Genomic DNA, 15,007 nt, shown 5'->3' with positions numbered 1-15,007 from the left:
GAGCTACCAATTGCTTTTCTCATTTTTATATACATATTATTATTTTCTTTTTCTTAAGGGGCCACCATTGATCTGTGGTGATAGTGGGGAAAAAAAAAAAACAGCGAAACTTTGAGAGAATCCTTTTTTTACCCATTTGTCTAAAACTTGGGAAAAGGAGTCCCTAAAACCTGAAGATTAGGGGTAAATAGCACAGACAGGGCATCTGGATGGTGGGATCTGGTAATGCTGTGTATCAACTGGTACATGTTCTGAACACAGCACTGAGCATCATGTGATGTAGTCCAGCAAAGAAAAGAATAAAGCTAAACTGATACTGTAAGTACCGTGTGGGGAAGACAGAAACTGAAGTTTGAACTAAATATGTTGATTCTACCTGAACAACAAAAATAATCATTCCACAGAGGACTTTGGCAAGAACTAGAATCTATACAAAATAATTTCTAAGTATCTAGGATGCAATTCAAAGTAACTTAATCGGCAAAGAATCAGAGAAATGCAAAAGGTTCTCAAGGGAAAAGAACAGCATCAGATGACTTCCATGGAATGACCCAGATGTTAGAGGTACTTGTTAGATCAGAACGTTCAACAGCTACTATAACTATGTTCTGATATAAAGGAAAACACAGTTGAAATAAATTAGAACATAGAAATTTTCAGAAAAAAAAGAAACCATAAAAAATAAAGAGGTAAAAATTCCAGAATTAAACATTCTGTATCTTAAATAAAAATTTCACTTAAATGGCTTGATAGGAGAATGACAATGAGAAGAAAAAGACCTGAAGACAGAAAATGAAGAAAGAAAAAATATTATAAAATGAACAGGATTCCAGAGACCTGTTGGAAAATAGCCAAATAGCCAAATCAATGGGGTCTCATAAGGAGGGAAAAGAGAGAAAGAGAGAGAGAGAGAGAGAGAGAGAGAGAGAGTGAGAGAGAGAGAGAGAGAGAGATATTAGTGCAGAAATTTTTTAAAAATGAAGAAATGGTGGCTGTAAACCTTTAATATTTGTGAAAATTATATATCTATATTTTCAAAAACTGGTGAAAACCCCAAACGAAATAAATTAGAATGTAAAAACCACCCAGACACATCACAATAAGACTGAACAAAACCAAAGATAAAGAAAAGAAACTTTAAAAACCGCTGGAGAAAGCTGATATATTGAATATGGGACGATCAAATTAAAATTACTTCCTATTTTTTTTTTTAAATCAAAACCATGTAGGCAATGAGACAGGGAACAACAAATTTAAAGTGCTAAAAGAAAAGATTGGTCAACAAAGACCTTCAACTACATTGAAAACAAACTTCAGGAAAGAATATGAAATAGAAACATTTGCAGAGGAAGGAAAATTAAGAATTTGTCACTAACCAATCTGCCTCTGAAGAAAAGCTAAAGAAAGATCTTCAAGCCAAGGGGAAATATAAATAAATAAATAATAACAACAACAAAAAACCCTAAAGTACAGAAATAAAGAAGTAGAACCAGAAAAACAGTAATTATGAGGGCTAATGTAAAAACTTTTTTTTTTTTTCTCCTTCCAAATGCTTTAAAATACAGAAAATAAATTGCAGTGACAAGAAAAGTGGTCAAAGTTTGTATGTGTGTGTCTGTGTATACACTGCTATTGAATACACACACACACACACACGCACACACACCCCAAACTATGAAGGAGGAAAAATATAGAACCTAATGTTCACAATTTTTTAAAAAAAATTATTGAAAGTAGTAAAATATTAACTTTTCATGGGTATAAATGGGTAGCTGTATCCATAAAGTTTAGTCTCTAGAGCAACCAGATAAAAGTAATACACTGAAATATAGGCAGAAAGACAGTAGGTGTGTAAAAATTAAGTTTAGACAAGATAGATGAAAAGTGTAATATCTGTGATGAGAAGTCTCAGAAAATGAGGAATAGAAGACAGCATCCTGGATGCTAGGAGGATAACTCAAAGGTAGATTTAATGACTCAATGTTATGAAAATGGTAGTTCTCCCTACGTTGATATAGATTCAATGCAATTCTCAACAGAATTCCAGTAGAATTATTTTTCAGAATAAAAGCTGAGTCTTAAAAATGTATTTGTTAAGTAAAAGGAACTAACATGGCTGAACAATTGTGAAAATTAAAAAAAAAATTCTATAGGACCGATTTCAAAGTTTAATCTAAAGCTATAGTAATTGTCAGGGTCCAGACAGAACAACGAAGTACATCTATATTTCCAAATATGGAAATGTGATTTTTGACAAAGTTGCTATGAAAAATCAAAGTATAAAAAAGTATAATTTCAACAAAAGGTATTAGAAAAATTAGACATCTATATTAAAAAGACAACAACAACAACAACATACAACCTTAATTAACATAGATGAACTCTTTAGAGACTTCACCATGAAGAAGATGTTGAGATGGCAGACAAACATATGGGAAAATGCTCAGCATCATTAATAACAGCATCAGTTTCCTAGGACTGCCATAACAAATTGCCACAAACTCTGTGGCTTAAACAACAAATTGATTCTTTTGTAATTCTGCATTAGAAGTCAGGGATCAAGATATAAAAGATAGGGCTGGGAGTACTTCTTATATATGTACAGGGTCTTGAGTTCCATCCCCAGCACAGGAGGAAAAAAAAAAAAAGGAAAAAAAAAAGTTTAAGAAAATTTCATATAGTGGAACATAGTTACCACAAAATCAACATCTCTTATTCCAAGAGAAGTAAAAATTTATCCAAGAGAAATGAACATTTATGTTCACACAGCAATTCCTATGGCGATTTTCTTTTAATTGTCCCAAAGTAGAAACAACCCAGATGTCCTTCTCACCAGAATAAACAACTATGTACATTCATATAATAGAACATTATTCAGCAATAAAAAGTAATTATTCCACTTATTAATCCCAGCAGCTCCAGAGGCTGATGAAGGAGGATCACAAGTTCAAAGCCAGCCTCAGCAAATTAGCAAGGCCATAAGCAAATCAGCATGACCCTGTCTCTAAATAAATTATAAAAAGAGTAGGAGATTGGGCTCTGGGGTTAAGCATACCTGAGTTCAATCCCCAGTACAAATAATAATAATAATAATAATAATAATAATAGTTGCTATGCACAACAACATAGGTGAAATTCAAATACATTCTACTAAGTGAAAGAAGACAAATGCAGAAGACAGTGCACCATATAACTATTATTATGACATGCTAGAAACACAAAAGTATAGAAATAACAAGTCAGTGTTGCTAATGGTGGGGGTTGTTGGAAGGGGGAGATTATGAAGGAGCACAAAATAAATTTGAGGGGGCTGGGGATGTGGCTCAAGCGGTAGCGCGCTCCCCTGGCATGCATGCGGCCCGGGTTCGATCCTCAGCACCACATACAAACAAAGATGTTGTGTCCGCCAAAAAAACACAAAAACTAAAAAAAAAAATAAAAAAAATAAATTTGAGGTCCTCAAAAGTTGTACCTCTCAATATTGGTGGTGGTTACCATATTCATTTGCAAAATTTATAAAACTATATGTGGAAAGTAGTGAATTTTTATGGTATGCAAGTAAACAATGCAAAAAATAAAGCAGAAAGTGTACCTGATATTTTGCACGGCAGGTGTTTGGTGTGCAATCAGTATCAGGCTCTTCCTGAGTTCTTCATCCTAAAAGCCATCTAACTTTTACTATTTTGTTTGCTACTTTTAAACATTTACAATTTTTTTTCTTTAGAATTCTTTTCCCTCTTCCCTACTTCCAGCCCTGGCAATTTGATAAACTCATCTCATTAGGACATCCTTAGTGTGCCATAGTTGATGCTTTTTGCCTTGCTCTGCACCTGAACCCTGTCTTTCTGGGTCTCTACACTAGCAGCCATAAGAAATGAACATTTCCTATAACCAGGAAAGCAATGGGTGGTATCTGTCCCTTGAAACTTATTCAAGAAGCTCTTTGTTCATGCTGATTTCAAGTTCCTGAAACTCTAAAACCTTGGCATTTCCCAAGGGCTTTTATTTTTGTGTTCATGGCCCTCCTGCTGTCACCAGGGCTGTTTTTGAACTGTGCTGAGTCCCTTCCCAGTTTGACTCCTTTGTTTCATTTTAAAATCCATTCACATGAATCATCACTAAATCAAATGTATGTTGCTTAAGATTTGTGGGAAGAAAAAAAAATATTCACACTTTCAAATTGGATATTAGTCATCTGCATACTTAATTTTTTATTTCCTTTGGCTCACATTGGAGGTAACTAGCAATTGCCCACAAATAACCCAGTTTCTATTTCTTCATCTTTTCTCTCATCATCTTTTCTCTCCTTTCATTCCTTTCTCAGGAAAAGAACTATTTTCTACCCTTCTTTCATAAAAGGCAGCCTCACCATCAACTTCAGTTTTTTAGTTCCTACTGGTACCTGAGTCTTCAGTATCCTTTCTTCTACCTTGAGCAACTTATCAGGACAACTTCCCAAGGTCAGGTTCTTCCCAGGAGGGAATAGAGTTGTTAAGGTGTTATGATAGTAAGAGTTAGGCTTTGCCACCATTAACTGAACACTTTTACTAACTTGTAAACATCTACCTTTTTGTCTATTTCTCCTACTATTCTGTGTCATCGAGGGTAGCCCTACTAAGCTTAGCACTGTGTGTGTGGGGGGGGTGGGTATAAAGTAAATATTCAGTAAAGATGTGAAACAATATCCAGGCTTCTTTTCTGCATTATACTTGATGCACTTTATGTACACTGTTCTTTGGCAATTCAATATGATGCCCCAGAACTTCCCTCTTATTTGGTTACATTCTTGATGTTCCTACATTCATGCACAGGTATTTCTGTGAAACGTTTTTTTTTTTGTTTGTTTGTTTGTGTGTTTGTTTTTTACTTCTTCAGATCTCTCCTTGTGTTGACAAGTTTTTATTGCTCTGACCAAAATATCTGAACAAGAACAACATAGAGGATAAAAAAATTTTTTGGCTCAGGGTTTGAGTAGTATACACCATGGCAGGCTGACTCGATCATTCAGGGCCCAAGGCAGAACATCATGGCAAAGAATTTGGAAGACAAACCAGAGAAACATTGCTCAGCTGATGGTAGCCTGGTTTCAGAAAGAGTGAGCAAGGTGCCAGGGACAAAATGTAAACCCCAAGGGCACACCCATTAGTGGCCTACATCGCCCAGTCACACCCTACCTGCCCACACTTACCACCCAGTCAGTCTACTCAAATTATTAATGTATCAAATGGATTTAACCCACTGATTAGATCACAACTCTCCATAAGCTAATCATTTCAGCCCTTGCAAACACCTTATATCCAAACTACAAAAGTACTCTGTGCCCTGAACCATATTTCTTTCTCTGGTCTACTTCTTCATTCAAGACCCAGAGTCATGTTCAGTAAACTTTTACAGTCTTCTAGCACGGTGTCCTTCAGTGGATATTTAATAAATCTGATTATTCAACCAATATTTTATTTATTCAACCAATATTATTTTCCAGTCTTCATTCTAACATAGTGGGGACTCTAGTCCCTCCACTAAAAGATTTATGTTCCAATGGACAAAGACCAAGAATAAGCAAAAAATAAATAAATAAGAGAGGTGATAATAAATACCATGGAGATAAAGTAGGGTTAGGGGATATTAGTAATGGTAGGAAGAAATGTAAATGCAAATTCTTTTTGAAAATCTTTGCTATAAACTTTGGCCAGCATTGACCAAAACAGAGAAAACTTTATAATATTCCTGCAACTTTCTATGTTCATTTAGGTCTTTTCTTCAACTTTCTTATTTTTCATTCTAGAACTATCAGTTATTTCACTTGCGAAGCTATAGTCTGTTTTTTCATTAACAAAAGCATGTGTCTTATAGTATAATTTCTCAAAAAGGCAAAAATGAACTCATTCATTAATACACACAAAATATGCAGAGATAGCATCTCTTTACCATAAGAGGCATAAAATAGATAAGCTTTAAATTATGCTTATAAAAAGTAAGGCGTACTGTTTTATATTACTTAGATACAACCTAATGAATACCCTTTAATTGGCTCAATTTAGCAATAGTCTGAAATTTTAAATTGCCTGAAGATTATATTCAAACTTGTATACAGGAAACATAGTTACCATTTCAATTGAGTCTTTTAGAATAATTATTCAAAATGGTTACATCCAAAATAAAATTCAAAAATATTAAACAATAAGTGAGTAGTCTATTTTATTAGTAAACTTATAAATTCAGAGAGAACATGCCAAGTAGAATTAAAATATGTATTTGTATTATGCTTATAAATATGATAATTCATAGAAAACATAGTTCTTTATATTCAAACAGAATTTTAAGCTGGTTTTATGTGCTGAAGTTTTACCTAAATTATGAAAATATGAATTTTTAAATGTTCCTGAATTAGTTTTTATGAGAGTCCTTTTCTTTTCCCATGGAAATTATTGAGATGCAATTTCCTTAATTTCTGAGAGTATATAGATACCTTCTTATCTCCTAGCAATCACAATAGAGATTCTTTCCAGTAAAGGATTTAAAAATCTAATTAATCAGTTCCAGGTATAGGAAACATAGTACATTTATGTGATAAAGGAAAAGACTTCTCTGAATTACAGACACATAAATACATAGACACAGATACAGATAGTGTAGAGTCTCTGCTCTAAAATTTCAGTCACACATTTCTGGCATACATAACACAAATACAAAATACATGGATCCATATCAAAGAGGTGCTTTCTTCTCAATGAAATCTTAATTTACTTTAGCTCAACATGGCTAACAGAAAAGACCAATAAGCTAGAGTCTCTGTCCTTTATCACTCAACACAGACAAGATCTCTGTAAACCATTAATTCCCTTTATAGAGATGAACAAACCAGTCAGATGAAGAAAAAAAAAAGTCTTATGAAAGGCTGGTAGAGAGAAAATCCAGTCTCAGATTTTGGAAGGCATAGTCCTTTAAGATTAATCCTGCCTCAGAACATAAAAGAATGGGGTGGGGGGGTGCTTCTTACCCTGTATGACTGTCCAGGGCACAGGACTCAGTTAAAGATCACTGCCTGTCTATGCAATCCATTCTTCAAAATCATACAGAACATTAAAAACTTTCAAGGAAAGATGTGGAAACTTAGAGAATTTCACTGAAACATTTGTACTAAGAATAGTTAGAAAAGAAAAAAAAAAAAGAGTACCATGTTTCTAAAGGATACCATCTTGAGCTGTGATCCGGTCAATTCTTAGTAGTTGAGTAGGGTCACTGCTTCTCAATGACTGACTGTCAGGTCTCTAGAGATTACACAAGGAATTGGGGAAAAATTGTGTTTGTGAGTTCTTAATAAGGTATCACTTTATTATTCTTTCAGATTTTATCTAGAGAACTTATATTGCTAAAAATCGATTGGCCCTGTTAACTTTTCTAAAAAGTAAAATGTTTAAAAGTAACATTGGAAATATTATTGGAAATACCTGGATATAATTTTGGAATTTTTGTGTATTCTTACATTGTCATTTATAAATTGGTATGTGATTATCACCTGGTATATATAGTGGGCATATTCCCATCAGAAAGATTTGTATTCTACATGTAAATAGATTTAGAATGAAAAAAAAATCACCACTGTTACAGTTCTTTTATGTCTTGTTATGGTTTAGGTCTAGGATATATTCCTAGAAGTTTAGGTGTTGAAAGCAAGGTCCCACATGCAGCAAAGTTCAGAGGTGGCACTTATAGGCAATGGTGAGAGCTATTCCCTCATCAGTGAATTAATGCACTTGATGGATTCATCATTTGAATGGACTACTGGCTGGTAACTATAGGAAGGAGGGCATGGCTGAAGGAAGTAGGTCACTGGGGGCATGACTTGGGAAACTATATCTTGTCCCTGGCTTTTCTCTCTTTGTGTTTCCTGGCTTTCATGAGCTGAGCAGTTTTCCACAGTCACACCTTTCTGCCATGATGTTCTGCCTCACCTCTGGACAAGAGAAATAAAGCTAACCAAACATGGACTAAATCCTCTGAATTCAGGAGCTTAAAATAATCCTTTTCTTCACTAAGTTGTTCTTGTTAGGTATTTTGGTCACAGACAAAAAGCTGACTAACACAAGTAGATACTATTATAATCCCCATATTCTGTTTGAAGAAACTAGGGCATAAAGAAGATAACTAAATTGCCCAGATTCATGTAAGTGCTAGAAAGTAACAAGGGGAATCAAATTCTTGAGGTCTAAGCATGAGAACTTACACTGTCCATCATCACAAGCTCCTACAGTTGGATGTAAATAGAGTCTTCCACAAGGTTAAAGGCCTATGTTACCTAGTCCATAACTATTTTCCCATAGAATAGTTCTCAATAGATATCTGATGGATGAATAAATGAAAGAAGACAGAGTGTCATCGTGAAAAAAGGAGGAGAGAGACAGAAAAATAAATTCATAGAGATAGAAAAAAGAGATGAATTAAATTTCTCCTGTTTTCTACTCCTGGGTGTATATATTATCTCTGCCTTCTCTGAACACAAGAGAAAATGACCTCACTCAGACCATTTGATTTCAAATTGTCAACACACTCATAGGAAAAAATGTCAATTATTTAAAAATAAACATTAATTACCTCTGAAGGTTGAGAATGTAAAAAATCTGATATTGTTGCTAATAAAACAGTTCAAGCACTGACCAACTTGCAAGTTTAATTCCTTATCTCCCTGTCAATAATTATTCAGTGTGACTGCTTCTTCTTGCTTCTTGCTGCTGCCCCTTGAGGGCAGAAATTGTGTCATCCATTTCTGAACCTTCATCATTCTGCTTAGTACCTGATGGATATAGTAGATATCCAATGAAATCAGACAAGAAAACTTAAACGTTCTGAATCCCTCCCTTTTGAAATAACAGAAAAATAAGAATTAATTCCAGTTGATGTGGTCAAAGTACAAACAAAATACCCTCTGGCAAAGTCATGTATTTGTTATAACTTCTCCAATACAATTTGCAATTACTTTTCAGTATGGGCTCAGGGTTTATGCTTTAGAGTATATTATAACCCACATGGCCCACAGACTCATGCACAAATAAGGAAATTGAGCTGAATAGAGCTAATGCAATATTTAGATACTGTTGATCTCAGCTATTCATATATAGACAGATTTTTATACATTGGATTAGAACAGAGCCCAGAGAAAAAAATTCAGTTAAGATTTTGAAAAGCAAAACAGAGTACCCAAAACAGAATTATTAAAACTTTGGCTTACTCTTTAGTGTTATCACACTAGTTAGAAAAAAAAAAAAAACCCTCACTTTTTTGTTTTGTTTTGATATTTAGAATTGAACCTAGGAACACTTTAACACTGAGTGCCATCTCTAGTACTATTTTTTTTTTTTAATTTTGAGACAGTTGCTGAGAGGCTCACTAAATTGCTGACACTGGCCTCAAACTTGAAATCCTCCTGCCTCAACCTCCCAAGTACCTAATATGACAGGTGTGCACCACTGTGCCTGGCCACCACTCACTGTTTAAATAACTATTTTTAGATATTTCTGATAAAGTCAAATGGCCTACTTATTTCTAACCTTGATGCCCTGGTTACACACTATGGTAGCTATTAGATATTTCTCTTAGATTTCCAATTGATTTAGACATGTTTTAGGGTTATTCTTATAGCTTACTTCAACATGAAGATGGTTCTTAGAGAAAGGTCCTACATCTCTGGATTCAATAGAAATGCTGATCAAAAATATTCAGGAAAAAATTATATGTGTAATGCATACGTACAGACTATTTTTCTTCATCATTGTCCCTTGAATAATATAGTGTGATAGCTATTTATACAGCTTATATACTGTATAAGTTATTATAAATAGTATAAAGATGATATGATGATTTAAAGTATGGGAAACTGTGCATAACTTATCTGCACACACTCTGCCATTTGTATGAAGGATTTAAGCATCTGCAGATTTTGGTATCCACAGGGTGTCCTGGAACCAATCCTCCACAGATACCAAGGGATGACTAATTTGCATTTTATTCCTTGTCATAACATTAATAGTAGTATTTATAATGGTACTCGGGAGTGTTTATATTGATAATTATAAAGCTTTTATATGCATCATTGTATCTGATTCCTTCCATAAGCCTGTGATATAAATAGTTCATTATAAGCATATAGCTTTTGATGAGAAAAATGAAAGAAAGCAAAATTTGTCTAATGTCTCACAGATACTAAGCCTTAGAGACTTGACTCCTGGTTCAATGATCATATTAATGTAGTGACCCAGTTGGCTTATACTCATACTTATAAAAAACTAAAAAAAAAATTGACAAACTAGCTGGGAATCATTCCAGTATAAAAATATACCATGACTTTGATAAGGTTATTTATAACAATCAGAGGCACTTTGCTATCTATATCTGTTGGGATGGGATGGTGGGTTGTCTGTCTGATCTTCTAAAAATTCAAATGAAAACTGTACAAAAAATCACATATTCTATTCTGTGACATTTTTCCTAATTCCTCTTCAATTTGAAATGTTCCCCAGAAACAATGATGCATTTAGAATTTCTTGGTCTACTCCATCACAGAAAATTCTAAATGACTTAAATTATCTCTTCTATTAGAAATTATTGATCAAATTTGGATGATAAAAATCTAACTTTGCAACACTTAAGAATTATGGGAAGTTGGTAACCATAGCACCAAAAAGTAACATTGGAAGAAAAGATCTGGGCAACAATCAGCTTTGTTGGGTTAGGGTTTAGATGGAACTTTTGGAATAAGCTCAGAACAAACAGTTGTCTAGCTAACTGCCTGCACAAAGAAAGGCATATGAAAGGTGTTCTCAGTTCTTTTTCATAGCTGCACCACAAGATCAGCAAGGAAGCCACGAAGAGAAGGGTTGTTCTTCTCTATAACTAGAGTATGCTTCTTTTGTGTAGACCAAGTACAGACCTTGAATCATTCAAACTATCTCAGTCTAGTCACAAACACTAGTTTTTAAGCTAAAGGGGATAGAGAAAACTATACAATACACCTATTCTTTTGGAAACTGCTTTTGAAGAGGGATGATTAAATACATGGGACCAATGTAATGAAGACCATTTCCAAGTATGGTCATGCCTGTATACCAGGAGAATGAATCCATACTTATATAGGTGTGTGTGTGAATGAAAACGTAGTTCTTCCTAAATTCTGATATTAAGTATTGGCATCTATATTTCAACTGGCCAACAGAATGAAGTTATTTGGATGATTAAGAAAAAAGTCAGAAATAGTGTTAAGTTGTAACTAATATCTTAAATGGCAATATATAGAAATATTTATGACAAAAAGTGTTCAAAAACTTGCCTACCCACTTCATCTGTATCAAATTATGCTACAGAGTTAAGAGAGGAAAAAAAAAAAAACAGAAAAAAAAAATCCCTACTCACACAACAGCTCCTATCATCATAGCTCATTTCCTGGCTTGGGTTGCTTAGAGTTTTCTCTTTCTATCTTGAAGAGAAGCAAATGTAAGGGCACCTTGGATTCCTGTAGTTAGCGGAAGTACCAGGGAAAAAGAAAGACATTTTTGTCTCCTTAATGCTTAATTATTCTCCAGATCCAATGTGTCTTTGGTCTTAGGTATTTATTCTCATGGAAGCAGTTCCATTTATGATAAAGTCCTAAAATATTTTAATACTGCTGCCTTGTAAAGATTGCCTCCCAAAGTTAGAAATACCATTTAAACGTAGAAATTTATTCTCAAAGTTGCTGGAACTTTTCATAGAGTAGGGCATTACCTTTAAATTTTCTTTCTTACAGGAAGAAAACCAGTAGACCACTTTAATGATTAGAATTTGTACATATTCAGAATATGCTTGATTATGTGTTTAATACTTGATCTTTTACTCAGGGAGTAATGCTCTCAAGCAGAACTTCATGAAGGGCAATTTCTAATTTCTCTGGAGGTAGAGTATATTGATTCTTTGATGATATAACCGAATATCTCAAGCCCTCTGCTCTCCACAATCATGGTAGAATTGTGCTTTTCTGTCTTCCAAATTATGTGTGGCACTATAATTTGTCTTTACAAGCAGAATATGAGCACAAGCAATATGGTGGAGACTTTCAAAGACAGTCTGCTAACTTCTATCATTTCTTGGTGATGTGAAGGAGGTTATGAAAGTCTCTGTCCAGGTGATACTTTTGTTAGCCTTGTAACATAAGTGAAGATAATGAATTCAGACTATCTGCCAACACTTGTAGTATGCACTGTGTGAACAATAAATTGTTTTTGTTGCATGTTTTTGGCATTGTTGTTTCCACAACAGAACTGGGTTTATCATGATGGATTATAATAGAGAAGGATGTAAAAACTCTTCTTCAGTTACTCAACATCATGTTAAATAGGTAAAATTATTGAAAGCAATCTCAATAGTGTAAAGAGTTTCTTTGGGCATTTTTATGGTTTGGATTTTAAAATGTCTCCTGAAAATTTCATGTTTGATGAAATTATGAGAGTTGTAACCTCCTCAGTGGATTAATCCACTTGATGGATTAAAAATTGGTAACTACAGGCATGTGGACATGGCTGGAGGAGAGAGGTCACTGGGGACCTGCCCAAGGGCACTATATATTGTTCCTGGTTTCTCTCTCTTACTTTTCTCAACTGCCATGAGCTGATCAACCTTCTTTTCTACTATCCTTCCATCATGATATTCTGCCTCACTCCAAAATCAGAGTGATGGAGTCAGCTGACTGTGAATTCAGACCTCTGAAACTGTGAGCCAAAAGCAAACTTTTCCTCTGCTAATTTGTTCTTGTCAGGTATTTTGGTCACAGTCATGAAAACTCACTAAAATATGCATTTATTCATGATCAACAATAAACCAAATTAGTGACTTTTCAGATAGTATGCATCCATGCCACACAATAAAAATGAAAATTTATAAAAGACAACCTAGCTAATGTAAACTCCTCTGTGTTAATAGAATAAATCTTTGTGTTTTCTTTTCCTTCTTCCTGGAACACACTTGCCCTAGATCTTTCCATAACTAGTTATTCATCATCAGATATTAATTCATACAGCCTCTGCCATCAAAGTAGATTTGATCACCCTATCTAAAAGAGTCCCCTAACTCACCATATCTATTATGTAGCATTTCTCATTTTCTTCACATCTCTTAAACCACCTAAGGTATACCTGTGTATATTTGTTTACTGATTAATTGACTGTAAGAGCTCACAAGTATGTAGCCTCTATGATTGTAAAATTATGGTTTATGTGTGCTTCAAAGGAGTATAAAGAATAGTGACTATTATAAAATATGTTGACATAATTATTATATTAATTGCATGGATAATCAGAAACTTTTACTTCCAACCAGGGAACATATATGACCAAAATACTTCAACCAACTGTAACATGGTGGCCAAAGTATTTTAAAGGACAGTTTCATTGGAGAATGGACAGCATTGAGCAGCAGTACCAGAGTGCACGAAAATAAATGATGTTAGCCCTATTACTGCCCACATTTTCTGCTTGGAGACAGTTTCTAGGCCATACAGTAGGGAGGGAGAGCCCTTCCGGAGGGTCTTCTTGAGTCAAAGCAATAGAGATTCTGGAGTTGCTGAGGTCAACTAGAACTGGAATTTCCAGAGCAGAGTACATAAAAGAGAGCATTACAAAGATAAAAACAAACAAACAGACAAACAAACAAAACCCAGAAAACCTCTGAAATCTGCAGAAGATCCTCTGCAGAGGAAACTACTACCAAGAAAATAACCACCTAAGAGAACAAAGGGAAAAATCCCAAAAGCTCACAGAGGGCCAGGCATACTTTATGTGCCCTTCAATCTGAGTGGAAAAGATCTTATAATAGAGCACTAAACATAATGTACAAAATGACATTACTTCAGTAGTGGAAGCAAATCAGCATCAAAATTTTAGGCTCTTCGAGGTTTCCTAACAAAGTTCAAAAACAACATTAGGAAAGCTCAAACTTCCTCCAAATAACCATGTCACAGAACAATTCCCAACAACAATTCAAATAAATCACCATCCAAAAAGAAAAAAAAAATTGAAGAATTCATGACATTCAATAAAAATTACCTGACATACATGAAAATGGTAATTTACAACCAAAAGTGAAGGGAAGAAATACATCAGTAGAAATCAATCTAGAAATAATGCAGGTAAAAGATTTATTAGATAAGAGAATTAAAGTATATATTAATATTTCAGATTTTTGACAAAGCAGATAAAAAATTAACATATTGAGCAGAGGAACATAAAATGTTAGGATGCCAAAATGTACTTCTATAAATGAAAACTACAATATCTGAGAGTTAAAAAAACAACATTTGGAATTAGTAGCATATTTGATATTATGAAAGAGAAGATTGGTATACTTGAAGATTTCATACTGGGAATTATAGGAAATAGAACACAAAGAGAAAAAACTGAAAGAAAAAAAAAAGACTACCAATAAGATGTGGGACAATATCAAGTGGCAAGCCACCTAATGCAAATTGAGGTGACTAAAAAGAGGAGATGGGTATAAAAGAAAAATATTTAAAAATGAAGCCTGGGAATTTTATAGTTTTGATGAAAATCATGAACTCGTAGATTAAGAAATTCTGTGAACCGTAAACAACACAAGAAAACCGAAGTAAAGCATATCCTAATAATTTAAAATAATAACAAATAATAACAAAGGAAAAAAAATAATCTAAAAGTAGGCAGTGTAAACAAATATATGTGTATTATTACAGAGGAACATTAACAACAAACTTATTATTTATTGATTTACTTTTGGGAAACAATGTAAGCAAGAACGTGATGGACCAAATGCTTTTTCAGACACACAAAAGCTAAAAGATTTGATCAGGAGAAGTTTCAAATTATGTTAAAGGAAGTTCTTTAGGTAAAAGGAAAATGTTAACAGATGGAAATATGGATAAGTACATATGAATGACAAGCTTGGTGAATGGTAATAATGACATTTATGTACATATATATATATATATATATATATATATATATATATA

The sequence above is a fragment of the Marmota marmota genome, unplaced genomic scaffold (assembly GCF_001458135.2).
Source record: "Marmota marmota marmota unplaced genomic scaffold, marMar, whole genome shotgun sequence".
Lineage (NCBI taxonomy): Eukaryota > Metazoa > Chordata > Mammalia > Rodentia > Sciuridae > Marmota > Marmota marmota.
This window is presented reverse-complemented; position numbering follows the sequence as displayed.